The following is a 10,000-nucleotide window of genomic DNA, read 5'->3' as shown; positions in this document are numbered from 1 at the left end:
TCTCGCCCCGCGACGGGATTCCAGGGTCTCGGTCCCTCAAGCAGAAAAGAAAACTCTTCCCGGGGTTCTCGGCAGCTTCTCCGGTTTGTGTCGCGTTACCGCGACCGTGACATTACGAGGGTTAAAGTCGTTTTATCGCGGACGTAGCCGCAGCCTGGTTCCGGAATCAGGACCGGATTCCCTTTCGCCTTAACCTGGGTGGCGTCTCACGTTATACGATACATGGTTTCATATTTTCGAAGGCGCTGCGAAAGAAGCATGCGATGCCATAACGCGATGAACGGTACTAGGAAAATAAAAGAGACGGGAGAAAAACAATCAAATACCGGCTAAGAGAAATCAAAAAAAGGAAAAAGACACTTCTTTTAACCTTCTATCATTCTCACAAGCTTTCTTATTCATGTGTTTTCTTTGACCCCGCAACTTTAGATTTTTTCTCTTCGCGCACACCACAGAAGAATCACCGACACACGACTCAACCACAACCACGCCCGCTACTCATACGATAGATGCAACACATCACGCCCGTCACTAGGTCGGCTTTCGCCTGCGGCTTAGGATCGACTGACTCATGTCCAACCACTGTTCACATGAAACCCTTCTCCGCGTCAGTCCTCCAGGATCCCTCTGGAGTATTTGCTACTACCACCAAGATCTGCACCGACGGCGGCTCCGGGCAGGCTCACGCCCACAACCCTTCTACGCTCACCGTCGCGACCCCCCTACTCGTCGGGGCCTCAGCGCCGTCGCTCTCTTCGAGCTGACACGGACGTTATTCGCTCTGCCGACCGACGGCCCGGTATAGGCACGACGCTATAGCGCCTCCCATTTTAAGGGCTAGTTGCTTCGGCAGGTGAGTTGTTACACACTCCTGAGCGGATTCCGACCTCCATGGCCACCGTCCTGCTGTCTTTAGCAACCAACTCCTTTTCGTGGGATCCGAAATGTGCGTCGTTTAGGCGCCTTAACCGGGCGTTTGGTTCATCCCACAGCGCCAGTTCTGCTTACCAAAAATGGCCCACTGGGCGCTCAGATTCAAATCAATTGCCGCGGCCTCAATCAAGGAAAAAGGCCGGGCTTCTCACCCATTGAAAGTTTGAGAATAGGTTGAGGTCGTTTCGACCCCAAGGCCTCTAATCATTCGCTTTACCGGATGAAACTCCGTTTGTTCTCTTTGCGAGCACCAGCTATCCTGAGGGAAACTTCGGGGGGAACCAGCTACTAGATGGTTCGATTAGTCTTTCGCCCCTATACCCAACTCCGACGATCGATTTGCACGTCAGAATCGCTGCGGACCTCCACCAGGGTTTCCCCTGGCTTCGTCCTGGCCAGGCATAGGTCACCATCTTTCGGGTCCCAACGTGTGCGCTCTGGGTTCGTCCGGCCGACTCGACCAAACCCTTTTAAGGGGGAAAGATCTCGCGAGCATTCGGACGCCCTGGGGTTGCGCCCGCTCTGTTCGAGACGGGATCACCCCTCGCGGATGCACCCTCATCGGGGCCGCTTCACTTTCATTGCGCCTCGCGAGTTTAGTTTGATAATTTCTCGACGACTTGCGCACATGTTAGACTCCTTGGTCCGTGTTTCAAGACGGGTCGGGTGGGACCCGACTTCTACTCTCCGCTCTGGGCCTCCACAGGTTGAGCACCGCAACTTTTTCTCTTTTACAAAAAAAAGCTACGACACCTCCCGGGAGGAGACAGGTCACGACCGGGCAGTACTGTTGGGAAACGCCGCGCTCGTCATCGCGGCACCCGCGAAGGTAACCACGAAACTCGCTAACGGACGCCCCGTGTAACAGACACCCAGTCGGTCGCGGAGTCCTACTAGGCCCCCCACTTGCGGACCTTGGCGTGGCTATTGCGATCGCAGAACGACTTATGCAAGAGAGCCGCCAATTCAGGCAGTCTCCATGCAGCGTTAAGGGCATACAACCAAGTGCCGGGAGCGGGGACTTGTTCGACCTTCGAGGGCCCACCCGTTTAACCCCCTGAACGGTTTCACGCACTCTTGAACTCTCTCTTCAAAGTTCTTTTCAACTTTCCCTCGCGGTACTTGTTCGCTATCGGTCTCGTGGCGATATTTAGCCTTAGAAGGAGTTTACCTCCCGCTTAGGGCTGCACGCTCAAGCAACCCGACTCTTGGGAAGGGATCCGATGCACGGTCTCGGCTCGTCTTATCTACGGGCCTGACACCCTCTGTGGGTTGCTCGCCCCGTTCATGGAGACTTGGACGATAGATACCGGACAGACGCGCACGATCCTCCCGAACACCACATTCCTCGGCACCCGCTCAACCGGGCGCGAGGTTCGGTGCTGGGCTCATCCCTGTTCGCTCGCCGCTACTAAGGGAATCCTTGTTAGTTTCTTTTCCTCCGCTTACTGATATGCTTAAGTTCAGCGGGTAGTCTCATCTAAACTGAGGTCAGAATGAATTGTTTGTTTTCAAAAGGAGACAACACTTTATCTAGCTCGGCAGACTTTGGCGTTTTAAAGCCGGGAAAGATTGAATAATTGCCGGTTCAAATTTTTTTTTTTCGAAATAAAGCGAGTCTCTCGTTATTCGCAAAAATTAATTTACGAAAAGTGACAGGGCGTCCTGCGGCTTTTTGTATTGAAACAACGCGTCGTGCGCGAACCAAGCTTGCATAACGAGCGGTTAGAGTGAGTGATAATTCGCGGTGGTCGACACTTCGACACGCCCGGCGCACACACACAACTAAACTCGCGTTGAAGCGGTATATCGCGCACACGCAGCCGACACCTTGTTCGAGAAGATGTGTTTATTTCTAAAATTTTTTTTTGAGTTGGCTCAAAAATTTCCCATCTGTTTTGCCATCGAAAAAGGTTTCTTTTGAATAGAGAGGAAAAAAACAAAACAGGGCGAACCTTCTTTTATTTTTCCCCCTTTTTTGTATTTGAGGCATCGCGGACACTTAAGTCGCGCGGCACCCAGACGTTAGAGATTCGGGAGCTTTTATGCGGTCAGGCCGGGTGAAAAATAAATCTCGCCGCGACCCAACATGCAAAACCAAGACTGAAAAAATCTCTGTTCGTTCATCATTCGACCGACCCTCAGTCAGATGTGGCCCGAGCGAGAAGCTGGGCCGCCATTTACGTTCAAGATTTCGATGCTCCATGTGTTCTGCAGTTCGCATGGATTAGCGCACTTTGCTGCGCTCTTCATCGATCCACGAGCCTAGTGATCCACCGTTCAGGGTCGTATATAAAACGACATATTCGTTTTCTTCTCTCTTTTTCTCCAACCCGCCCAAGCAAATGAATGCGAGGGCGGAGAAAGAAAGCCAGAAAGAAAATGTTCCGATAAACACTCGTACTAGAATTTGGGTTTAGTGTGTTATTGTGATTTTGAATTCTTCCTACTTCATCGAGAGGGCGAAGGGCAAGCTTAAAAAACATTCGGTTTTCAACGGCATAGTGTCGGGCTTTGGAGTGTTAGTCTATACGACGCACACGCACGCAACCACGAGTATCTACGCCCGAAAAGAACGTCCAGAGTAAAGTCTCACACTTTCGTCCCCCACCGAGAATCAAAAAATCCCGAAGACGAAGAGAGAAACAAAAAAAAACAATTTCGATTGGGCGTATCCGCTTTAAACCACCGCGCATCAGAGCGCCTGATACCCGTTCAAAATCTTGATGTTTTTTTTTTTTCCGACTCTCCATCCACCGAGTTTTTATTTTTCAAAGTGTTTGATTTAGGGACTAAGACTTTATAAAATCTCCTTTATTGTTCCTTCGGTACTCGCGGCCCAGGCGGGCTATCGTATTCTTCACTCTACTAACGTCAACACTGTGAGCGCCGCTAAAGGTCGAATGAATCTATAGAGACATTCACCATCGAAGCAGGAAGAATTTGCTCACGGCCATAGACCAAATCGAAAGACTTTGTGTTTTTTTTTGAGCCGAGAGGAAAGAAAAATCAATTTGAAAAGGCGAATCCGCTTTAAACCACCGCGCATCAGAGCGCCTGATACCCGTTCAAAATAAATGATTTTCTTCCGTCAACCCACACATAGTTCATACGATGTCTTACGCCGAAAGACTTTTGATGGGGTTTTTTTGTTTTGCAACTTTTAGTTGTTTCGTGCTCAACCAAAGCCATATGCGCAAAACATTTGTCTTGTTCGTTTATGATCCTTCCGCAGGTTCACCTACGGAAACCTTGTTACGACTTTTACTTCCTCTAAAGGATCAAGTTCGACCATCTTTCAGTCTCGCCGTTGGTAGGCACCGCACGGGCAGAGATTGCTCCCCACTCGACGGCACCCCGACAAGCCCGTCCGAAGGCCTCACTAAATCATTCAATCGGTAGTAGCGACGGGCGGTGTGTACAAAGGGCAGGGACGTAATCGACGCGGGCTAGTGACCCGCGCCTACTAGGGATTCCTGGTTCATGGGGATCATTGCAGTCCCCAATCCCAACCACGAAGGAGGTTCAGCGGTTACCCGGTCCTTTCGGACAGGGAGAGTGAAACACGCTGATTCCTTCAGTGTAGCGCGCGTGCGGCCCAGGACATCTAAGGGCATCACAGACCTGTTATTGCTCACTGTCACGCGGCTGGACGCCGCTTGTCCCTCTAAGAAGACTGCGTGACGGACGCGAGAGCAGAAGGTATCGCCGGGGATGACGACGACCGAATAACAATAGAGCCAGCCCCCGCGAGACATTCCCGACAAAGCCCCGCCATACCTCATCCGCCAGGCAACCAACCCGTGAAGGCCGTACACCCGACGAACAGAGCACAACGAAACCAAGCCGAGAGATTGCCTCACTAAAGGAACCAGTCCCACCGAGACCCGAATCGCCGCCACCTGATCCCGACGCCTCCGTACTCCCTTCGGTTTCAATTGATAAAACCCGTCACCTATTTAGCAGGCTAGAGTCTCGTTCGTTATCGGAATTAACCAGACAAATCGCTCCACCAACTAAGAACGGCCATGCACCACCACCCACCGAATCAAGAAAGAGCTCTCAATCTGTCAATCCTTCCAGTGTCCGGGCCTGGTGAGGTTTCCCGTGTTGAGTCAAATTAAGCCGCAGGCTCCACTCCTGGTGGTGCCCTTCCGTCAATTCCTTTAAGTTTCAGCTTTGCAACCATACTTCCCCCGGAACCCAAAGACTTTGGTTTCCCGGAAGCTGCCCGTCGAGTCATTGGAGTAACTCCGACGGATTGCTGGTTGGCATCGTTTATGGTTAGAACTAGGGCGGTATCTGATCGCCTTCGAACCTCTAACTTTCGTTCTTGATCAAGGAAAACATTCTTGGCAAATGCCTTCGCTGTTGTTCGTCTTGCGGCGGTCCAAGAATTTCACCTCTGTCGCCGCAGTACGAATGCCCCCGTCCGTCTCTATTGACCATTACCTCGGGTCCAAAAGTAAAAGACCAGCAAAATCGGACCGAGGTCCTATTCCATCATTCCATGCTGCGATATTCAGGCGTTGGGATACACCTGCTTTGAGCACTCTAATTTGTTCAAAGTAAACGTTGCCGGCCGCCCGAGACACCCGGTGAAGGGCACCCCGAACGATTGACTGGGTGGAGCGAATCGAGTCAACTACGACCAAAATTTAAAAAAGAACCCGAAAGAACTTTCCAACTCTGGCCGCAGATACAACAACGACGCACCGACCACCACTCCGGCGATGTTGTCCGACCGTGAAGAGAGTCGGGCTTTGACACCCGGGCTCCCAGAGCGTGAAACGCAACACCCTTGATTCAGAGCGGCGCCGCCCGGCCGAAGACAGACATCCGACTACGAGCTTTTTAACCGCAACAACTTTAATATACGCTATTGGAGCTGGAGTTACCGCGGCTGCTGGCACCAGACTTGCCCTCCAATGGTTCCTCGTTAAAGGATTTAAAGTGTACTCATTCCAATCACGGGGCCTCGGAAGAGTCCCGTATCGTTATTTTTCGTCACTACCTCCCCGTGCCGGGAGTGGGTAATTTGCGCGCCTGCTGCCTTCCTTGGATGTGGTAGCCGTTTCTCAGGCTCCCTCTCCGGAATCGAACCCCGATTCCCCGTTACCCGTTGCAACCATGGTAGGCGCGTAACCTACCATCGACAGTTGATAAGGCAGACATTTGAAAGATACGTCGCCGGCGCGAAGGCCGTGCGATCGGCGTGAAGTTATCCAGAGTCACCAAAATTGGTACGGTGCGCGAGCCCGAAAGCCCGGCCCCGACTGGTTTTGATCTAATAAAAGCACCTCTTCTGCGAGCCCGAAAGCCCGCAGTCGAGGCTCGAGTGCATGTATTAGCTCTAGAATTACCACAGTTATCCAAGTAGGATGGAGTGGATCTAAGGAACCATAACTGATTTATTGAGCCATTCGCGGTTTCGCCGTCTAGCGGCTTGTACTTAGACATGCATGGCTTAATCTTTGAGACAAGCATATGCTACTGGCAGGATCAACCAGGTATTTCGTGTATGTTTGTTTGATATGCATCCGGCGAGTTGCGGGTTTTTATTTCGCCCACGCATCACCAAACACACACCAAATCAACACGTTTTTCGTTTTTTTTCTTTTTCTTCGGAAACTAAAATTTTTGATCGCAACGCCTGGCGTGTCACAGCGAGTCCCAGTGAAGAGAAACACCGATCCGATCCGTTTGTTGGATTTTTTTCATTTCAATTTCCAAAGTCAAAGACCATTCAACGGTCTATGAGCCCAAAGTGAATCGGATTCATTCGACCGGTCTTGATATATTCATCAACTTTTTTTCCCGTATTACGGTTTTCGACGGTCATATGTGGCGTGCTGTATGCTCATAAGTCAAGCCTGCTTTACTAAGCTGACAAGCATACATCTTTTAAATTTTTGTGGGCTCAGAGTTTTATTTTTATTTTTCCACCGCCGAGGCACACTCTCGCATCACCCCGCACGACACACACACACACACACACCTCACCGCTCAACGGTCACACGAGGCAGAATTTTCCGCAAAGACTTTCGAAGAGAAAGAGAAAACTCGGAACAACCGCGGTCAGAGGCCAGCATAGAGGCATCGTATAGAAAGTCATGGGCGGAAAAAAACAAATCATTTCAAGTCGAGACAAGCAACCAGACTACCCCTATAAAAGTGCGCAATTCTTTAAGAGTTCACCGAAGAATGACCGAGATCAAGTATGCACGAAACGAACATATTCCAAGGGCAGCTGAATAAGCGATTCTGCGCCGAAGCGCGAGAAAAGCAAGCGGTACACCGATGGGGATCGTTTTTTTTATCGTGTTAGATTCGTTGTTGTCAAGCAAGGATTCTCAAAATGTTTTTTGCATTGCACCCAAGTTTCGTACTGATTACTTGTCGCAGACCGGTGACTGTCAAAAAAAAATTTTTTACGTTTTTTCTTGAGAGGTCACTGCCTACACACAACTCCGGGCGGGCCGTACACTCACAGCCGTTTGAATTCTCCCTTCGTGTGTCATGGCCATAACTGAGCGTACATCTTACCGGGCGCCGAGTTGATCTGGCTTGTTCGATGAACGTTCGGGATACGTACAATCGATATAGCTCCAACCGTAACTCGTTTGTAATTACGCCGGCCATACTCAGCGGGCGCTCAGCTCAGCTCTCGATATCTTCCGTCGAAGGGAAGTTCGTAGTAAAAGAGAGTCAGAGTCGACGCCACATTTTGCGGTCCTCGCATCTCATCCGATTTTTGAATTTTATAGATTTGCCATCACTTCCACCCAATTCTCTCGTATATTTCAATCTCTTGACTTTGTCCGACCGGGCCGTCTTCGCCCCCCTTCAACTCCGTCCATCTCCACTTCTGTGTTCCACACAACGAGCTTCCGTCAAACGGCAAAATGTGAAATATGCGCACGCCGCACGAAATAATTTGAAAGCGTTCTGTTTGGTGGCTTTTTTATTTTTTATCTCTCGGCTCACACACACACACACACATTTCCGCCTGAACGGTAATTTTTTTTTGATACGGTGTCAAAAAGTGAAAAGACGCGCACCATTTTCTTTTCTCTTCCGTATCGTCGCTGACGGTAAACGCTGATGGTTATGATGCCGTAAGTTTGGAAGAAAGAATCTTTCCCGTCTTGTCTTGTTACGGTAAAATAACAAAGAACAAGCGTCCGATTTCTCTCACAGACGGCCACAGACAAACCACACGTGCCGAAGAAACGAAACGTCCGAAACCAAAAAAATGTTTGACGCGCGCACCTCTTCTGAACTTTTCGACCAAGAGTCGTTGGATCGAGTGACGAGCTTCTCAGCTGTCGCACCAATCGGTGAAGCGGGCGTTTGAATTCCCGTCCACATCGCGGTTCGGATATATTTTTACATATACCGACCATCGGAAATTTCGAAAACGGTTTTACCGAAGGAATGATATTTCACACACCGACAGCTCATCGAGTTCGTCTCCGTTCAACGGTTTTTTTTTTTTAAGACTTTTTGATCGCATGGGGCTAAACTGGTTAGAGCAAAGCCGCGATCCAAGCAGTGAAAAAAAAACAAAGACAGTGCAAGCGCGATCGAACGGAATCGAAACTAAAATCATGTGAAGTGGCGGGCGGAAAGGAGCTCAGCTACGGTGGAAATGAAACTACAACTAACGCCGAACCGGACAACTTCCCATTCTGCGTCTTCGTTTCATTTCCCAAAGCTCCCCGTCGATACCAAAGTTTTTGCGTCGAAGCTACTAAAGAAATTTCGCGCTTTCCTTTTCGCCTCTTTCGCCTTCCCTTCGATATCTATCCAACCACCGGCTTCGACTTTATTTCTTTCACCCGTCTATTCGCCCGATAGTCGACGGTCGGCCATTCTTTGGTATCGGCCAGGCGGACTAACAAGAAGTAAGACTCGTTTGAAAAATTTGGACCGGGCTTTACAATCGCTGCTTGTCGTAATGTCGCAAATTTGAAAAAAATTTTCAATTCGAGAAACCAAACTATTCGACACTTCGAAAATTTTTGGGACTCTGAAAATTTTTCCGAGTTTAGGAATCGAGACCTCTTCTATACTAAGGAAAACCACTAATGTTCCGCCGCATAATGTCTCCGTTTTCCGGCTCATTTTTAGCGATTGGACGGGGACATTGCCCCATCCAACCGCCAGCCGACTTTCAGGAACCGTCGTTTTCAAAGTTGGGACTTAGAAAATTTTCGACGAGTGGGAATTTTTTACGGTCGCAAGTCATCACGACACGCCCGACCAACCCATTTGAGAGCCGCCACGCCTCGACGGTGTGACGGCTTTTTTTCGAATCGACGGGTCTCGCTCACTCCTCTCTCGCGCCGACCAGAGGCCGGGCGAGAGAGTCGTTGCCAAACACCGTCGTCGGAAATGGGAGAATTTGAGTGGGAATTTTTTACGGTCGCGAGTCATCACGACACGCCCGACCAACCCACTTGAGAGCCGCCACGCCTCGACGGTGTGACGGCTTCTCTTTTCGAATCGACGGGTCTCGCTCACTCCTCTCTCGCGCCGACCAGTGGCCGGGCGAGAGAGTCGTTGCCAAACACCGTCGTCGGAAATCGAGAAATTTTCATTTCCATTTCCATTTTTTTTCATCGGCCTTTATACGTCCAAGTCCCGCCAACCACGTCACTACCACGTCGTCGGGACTTAGAAAAATTTTTCAATTTTTCGGACTTAGAAAATTTTTCAACTTTCTTTTTTTCGACAACCTCTTCCCTATATAGGAAAGTAGTGGATGTTCCGGGCAGTAACTGTACGAAAAAGTCGATTTCCGAATTTTTGCCGGACTTTCACCTGAGCTCAGGCCGGGCCGCCCGCTCAACTGCCGCCCGGTCACCACCAAAAACCGGTCTTGGAAATTTTCGGACTTAGAAAATTTTTCAACTTTTTTCTTTCTCGACAACCTCTTCCCTATATAGGAAAGTAGTGGATGTTCCGGGCAGTAACTGTACGAAAAAGTTGATTTCCGAAATTTTGCCGGGCTTTCACCAGAGCTCAGGCGGGGCTTACCATCACACCCGCCGACCGGTCACCA

General features: G+C 49.9%; 3 non-coding genes across 3 annotated transcripts in view; all 3 read right to left on the bottom strand.

The window, feature by feature from the left end:
* The window catches only part of LOC124338686, a 4,576-nt gene extending 2,149 nt beyond the window's left edge, over positions 1 to 2,427 (bottom strand). Inside the window, exon 1 of the ribosomal RNA XR_006917931.1 lies at positions 1 to 2,427. This exon is cut by the window's left edge and continues 2,149 nt beyond it. This is a non-coding gene — a ribosomal RNA (large subunit ribosomal RNA).
* Positions 2,428 to 3,068: 641 nt separating this feature from the next.
* Positions 3,069 to 3,221, bottom strand: LOC124338719. Its single transcript, XR_006917960.1, has one exon. It is a non-coding gene; the product is annotated as a 5.8S ribosomal RNA (ribosomal RNA).
* Positions 3,222 to 4,151: 930 nt separating this feature from the next.
* LOC124338735 lies at positions 4,152 to 6,446 on the bottom strand. Its single transcript, XR_006917976.1, has one exon. It is a non-coding gene; the product is annotated as a small subunit ribosomal RNA (ribosomal RNA).
* Between the last annotated feature and the right edge of the window lie 3,554 nt (positions 6,447 to 10,000).

The sequence above is a fragment of the Daphnia pulicaria genome, chromosome 4 (genome assembly GCF_021234035.1).
Source record: "Daphnia pulicaria isolate SC F1-1A chromosome 4, SC_F0-13Bv2, whole genome shotgun sequence".
Lineage (NCBI taxonomy): Eukaryota > Metazoa > Arthropoda > Branchiopoda > Diplostraca > Daphniidae > Daphnia > Daphnia pulicaria.
This window is presented reverse-complemented; position numbering and strand designations above follow the sequence as displayed.